The 5,464-nt window shown below is 41.6% G+C and overlaps 1 long non-coding RNA gene across 2 annotated transcripts; it reads right to left on the bottom strand.

Annotated features, from left to right (window-relative positions):
- Nucleotides 1-2,051: 2,051 nt before the first annotated feature.
- LOC111948708 lies at nt 2,052-4,712 on the bottom strand. Of its 2 annotated transcripts, none has more exons than XR_002874667.1 (4): nt 4,170-4,712; nt 2,844-2,908; nt 2,580-2,739; nt 2,052-2,473 (listed from the first exon to the last, which is right to left on the bottom strand). It is a non-coding gene; the product is annotated as an uncharacterized LOC111948708 (long non-coding RNA). The 2 variants fall into 2 exon arrangements; XR_002874668.1 differs by lacking the exon at nt 4,170-4,712 and adding an exon at nt 3,150-3,499.
- Nucleotides 4,713-5,464: the final 752 nt, after the last annotated feature.

The following is a 5,464-nucleotide window of genomic DNA, read 5'->3' as shown; positions in this document are numbered from 1 at the left end:
CAGTTTTTTATTTTTTGAAAGATTAAGAGTTTTTGCCATTTGTACATGTACAACAAGTACGTTGGAACTTTTCTACGGCAGCTCTCAAGTCAGGGTGAATTACAGAGGACGACAAAACAACAAAAAGGAACAGGGTTCACACATAAGATGAGGAACAAAATTTTAGAAAGAAGAGAGTAAAAATATTGCAGTGTCCCAATCCTTTCATCGTTGCACTTTTTGTTGTGTTTGTGACACATTGTGGTTGTCAATTGTCCATTGTTCATTGCACCTAGTGTCCCGGCTGGTTAGCATGTTGTGTGGTTCACTTCAGTCTGTTCTCCCCTCTCTTATGTCCTGTGCTAGCATTCTGACTGCTATTGTGGAAGAGTTGTGGCCTGAGTCCTTCTGTTGCGTTGCCTGTAGATGGTCTCGAAGGTTGCAACCGATGATTTTTCCTCCTGTATTGATGACCCTTTGCAGCATCTTCTTCTCCTTTAAGGTTTTGTTTCCAAACCGAGCTGTTAGTCTGCTGTTGAGGATGCTTCCTAAAAGCCCCCTGTAGGCTTGGGTGAGGGTCCGGCCTTCATCAGCAGCCTGATGAAGTACCACCTCTGCTGGGCTTTCTTTTCTGTGGCAACAGTGTTTCTTTATCAGCTGAGGCTGTTAGTGATCTGCAGACACAGGAACCCGTGACGGTTTTTGCTCCACCACAGTCCCGTTGAGCGGCTGATGTGGCTGTACTTTCCTTATAGTCCACGATTGTTTCTTTTGTTTTTCCACATTGAGAAGGTTTTTGTCCTTACCGTAGATTGTGATCTTGAGCACATGGTCTCTGGACATGGAAAAGGGTTGCCATATAAGATACTGGATCTTTCGACATGTTAGTAATGAAAATGTGTGGACAAAGGTTAAGCAGCAACATGACCAGTTAACCCTTGTGTTATCTTAGATGACCCCCCCCCCAGCCAGCAAAGCCAAGTGGGCCCCATATGGTTTAAAAATGGGCAGAAAATGTGGGCCCCGAATGGTTTTGTCCGCAGTTTCCGTGGTGGCCCCAACTGTGTATGCCCACATAGGCTTGAAGTGGGTGCTGAGTGGGTGTCATATAGGCCCCAGATTGGTAAATAATATTAGAACCCATGTAGGGCCCAAATTTTTTGCCCATGTGGGCTGGAAGTGGGATTGAAACAGGGCCCATATGGGTCCCAACTGGGTAAACTACCCAAAACCCAATTTGGCCCCACTAATGTGTCTAACAGTATCTTATATGGGTTTTATGTGGGACCTAAATGAGCTATAATGTGGGCTATAAGTGGGTTTGTCCGCAGTTTCCGTGGTGGCCCCAACTGTGTATGCCCACATAGGCTTGAAGTGGGTACTGAGTGAGTGTCCTGTAGGTCACAAGTGGGTAAGTAGCATTAAAACTGACATTGGCCCATATTTTCACCCATGTGGGTTAGAAGTGGGATTAAAACAGGACCCATATGGGTCCCAACTGGGAAAAGTACCCAAGACCCATTTTGGCCCCACTAATATGTCTATCAGTATTGCATATGGGTTTTATGTGGGACCTAAATGGGCTATATTGTGGGCTATAAGTGGGTTTGTCCGCAGTTTCCATGGTGGCCCCAACTGTGTGTGCCCACATGGGCTTGAAGTGGGTGGTCAGTGGGTTTCCTTTAGGCCCCTAGTGGGTAAGTAGCATTAGAACCATACTCATAGTTAACCATAACTCGTAGTTCTTCTTCTGTGGGCTGGAAGTATGACTGAAACAGGGCAAAGATGGGCCCCAATCAGGTAATCATCCATGACCCATTTTGGCCCCACTTATGCATCAATTAGTATTGCATATTGGGTTAATGTGGGACCTAAATAAGCCACCATGTGGGCCATGAGTGGGTTTGTGCAGTGTTGCCATGGAGGTCCCACCTGTGTTTTCCTACAGTGCTATATACCAGTGAACCATTATAGGGTCTTCTTTTCCATCTAGCTTTCCTAAAACCCAAATGAGAAGATTCTCTAAAATCCCACTGTTTCACAACATAATTTTCCAAATGACATCAACAAAATGCTTTTTAAAATGCTTCAATTTAATAAAAGAAAATAAATTATCCTGATCCTGCATTATGAAAACGATATACAAGACCATGGCAAGGTCACCCAAAGGTTTAACAGATAACACACAGGATCTAACATACTACAGTTACTTAATAAAATAAAGAAGAACTTCACTTGGTACAGTACAATATCAACAACCTTAATGTGTGCCAATTATGTGACGAAAAAATAAATAAATCCAGTAAAACAAAATACTCATGGCATCCTTGACGGTTCCTGAGAACAAGCTCCATTGGCTTGTTATTCAAGCTCTCTTTGAGTCCTTATAGCTCGGTTTCTTCCCCTGTCACAAGCTCCAATAACCATTTGGAGAGGCCCTTCTCCACTTCCTTTAGTGGGACTGGTTGGGTGATGGCCTTTTTCTTCACTGCCCCTAAAAAGAAATCACAAAAAACAAAGTATTCATTTTAGCCTGGGATTAAACTTACTAAATCATTTGTCAGTGATGAATATAAATTAATAAATTCAAATCTAATTACCATAGAAGACATCAAAAAGACGCAACTAGCAGAACGTATTCTCTCCATGACGTCCAAACAGGTTATATTGCAGAGCCAACTCATTGGACATGAGGAAGCCCATCACTCTTCTGGTTGCATCGTCCAGAGAAGAGTCCCCAATTACTCCAACCACAGCAACCTTTTTAAATAGAGAAAATATCACAAGATAGAAAGATGTAGTTAAACGTTAACAGCTTAATTACATATATAAATAATAAAATGTTACTTTAAGAATAAACTTACAACTGCTGACATGAAATCTATATCGGCGAGTCTGTCACGACAACTTGAGTGAAGCTGCAGGTGACCTGACCCACACAAGGGACAAAATAACTAAACTCTGAAATAACCATTACCTGAAGCAAGTGTTCAAGTAACTCTAGGATGATAATTAAAATGACGTTTAATCTAAAAAAAAATAAATATATATATATATATAAAGCATAATTAAAACTATTAAATACTTCCAGAAACTCAATAAAGGGGCCTATACCCTGTTATTTTTAAGCCCTTAATAGTAAGCAACATCCATATATATGATAGATTTACCTTTGGCACACACACAAAAGGATTTTTTTGATTAAATATTGGTTATTATCCTGAGTTTCTTTCCAAACTGGAAATAACAGGACTCATCCTCTGAGTCGCCGGCTTTCGCTCTGTGTGTGTGACGTCAATCTCGGCAGATGGAGCCGGCCTCAGCAGCGTGTCTGCGTTTCTCCCAGGAAAACAAAAACACATTCAAACTTCTGCAAAGGTGGATGTGCATATTGTGAATATAAAATAAAGCGCTTTTGACAAACATTCTTGCTCATCGGAGAAAGTGGGTGTGTGTCTGTGGGCGGGGCCGGCAGCGCAGACTCTCATGAACGGGACCGTTCTCAATGTGTCCGTCACGTCAGCTCATGAGAAGAACCCGCTCGATTTTAGAGGAATACTCAAATGCTTGAATGGATCAAAATACCGCTTGGGTGTCTTTTTGTGAGGAATCAACATTATAATACACTAAAAAGCAAAAACAAAAAAGTTTTTTAATTTTATGGATCTAAACTCGCCGCTGGACTGATTAGTATTCATTCATTTTTACCGAGAAATTCCGGTCATTTTTCAACATAAGATCATTCAGACTCATAATAAAACGAACTAAAAACATTTCACACAAAACCTGGCCAAATTACATCTGACCAAAACAAGTTATCCCCGCAAGATCCAAATCAAAACCACTAAATTGGACGGAAACCCGCCGAATCTGGCAACTCTGTTACTTACTAGGATGCGCTTCCTAGTTTTGACGTCTCGGTGAAACGCCGACACACACTGGCTGGATGATCGGTGACGCGACCCACCACTACTTGTCATCATGTCTGCAAATAAACCTTCTGCACGTGGAAACTAGTCGTCTGCCCGTTTGTGACACCGGCTTCTTTCAAATGCAAAAGCCGCTGTAACGTGGATGGATTCAACTGCAGGACAGAACAACACTCCCGAGCTGCGCATGCTTTTATGAACCACATTTATCATCGCCAGTTAGAGCTGTAAGCGAAACACAAAACCAAAAAGGTATCTTACCTTGATATCAATAAATGGCCTGGATGAACGGTGCGACAGAAGTGCAGAATCTCCTTGCGTTGACGGACCAGGACGACTGACTGAAGCCGTATCAGGAAATGAGCGGGAGATTCAAAACGCAGCAACCGTCCAATCAGCAACGCCTGCTCACCACTTTGAACTCCTTAAACCACCCTGCTTGCCTTTCGAGAAAAAATGAAAACGTTCATTCTATTTATTTTTTTTTTTTTACTTTTCACCAGTCAAAATAGGTTTTTGTAATAAGGCAGGTTTCTACTCCAATATAAAAGTCATTATATTTACATTTAAAATTTTCTATAAAAACTACACTAAACCAATCCAGCATATGAACACATTTTATTTCAGTAGTAGTGTCAGGAAAGTTTGCATGACAGATGTTAAACTATTTTTTGTAAACTAACACAAGTAAAAGAAAAAATAGCAAATTGCTCTTTATGCTCATTGTGATTAAATGGTAAATGGCGTATACTTATATAGCACTTTCTACCTTCTTTCAAAGCCCCAAAGCGCTTCACAGTCACAGTCCAGATCCTTCACCCATGCACACACACTTACACACACTAATGGCAGCTCCGCTGCCGAACACTGGCGCCAACCTTCCACCAGAGGCAAGGTGGGGTAGTGTCTTGCCCAAGGACACTTGGACACATGGGCGTGCAAGGCGGGAATCATACCTGCAATCTTACGATCAGCAACTAAATTAGATGAACTAAGGGAAATATTAGATATTCACCAGACCCAGCTCACTCTGTTAAGACAGAAACACTGCAAAGCGTGAGACACAGCCCAGAGGACAGCATCATGACACATTCACCTTTTCCACAGCTAGCCTGCCACAGTTAAACTAATGTCAAAAATTAATAACTGAAATGCAACCAAAGACCACCATCCAAATAAATGTCTAATGTCTTGTAATCTGCAATCTAATTGCCTGCAATTCTTATTCCGCTGGCCTGAGCCCACTGATGGGTTGCAAGTGCCCTTCTGCAGAGCCCTGAGATTAAATCTGTGTTGTTTGTTGATTGCAAGTTACAGGGAATAAAAGTCTTGGTTCATTTTGTATGCACTAAAACTGGGTGGATTAAAAAAGGTTAAAAACTGCTATGTTTCACAAAACATACTGTATATAGCATTAGTTTTCTGTGTTTTAGAATTTAAGGTAGGGTATGGTAGGTGTAGGTACCAAAACTATTCAGCCTGCAATTACCGTTTGAGGTCCTTCAGGGTCCTGGGACTAATGCTGACGTCACATTTTTTTGATTGGCTGTCCGTTG

Source organism: Oryzias latipes, chromosome 14 (assembly GCF_002234675.1).
Source record: "Oryzias latipes chromosome 14, ASM223467v1".
In the NCBI taxonomy this organism is placed as follows: Eukaryota; Metazoa; Chordata; class Actinopteri; order Beloniformes; family Adrianichthyidae; genus Oryzias; species Oryzias latipes.
This window is presented reverse-complemented; position numbering and strand designations above follow the sequence as displayed.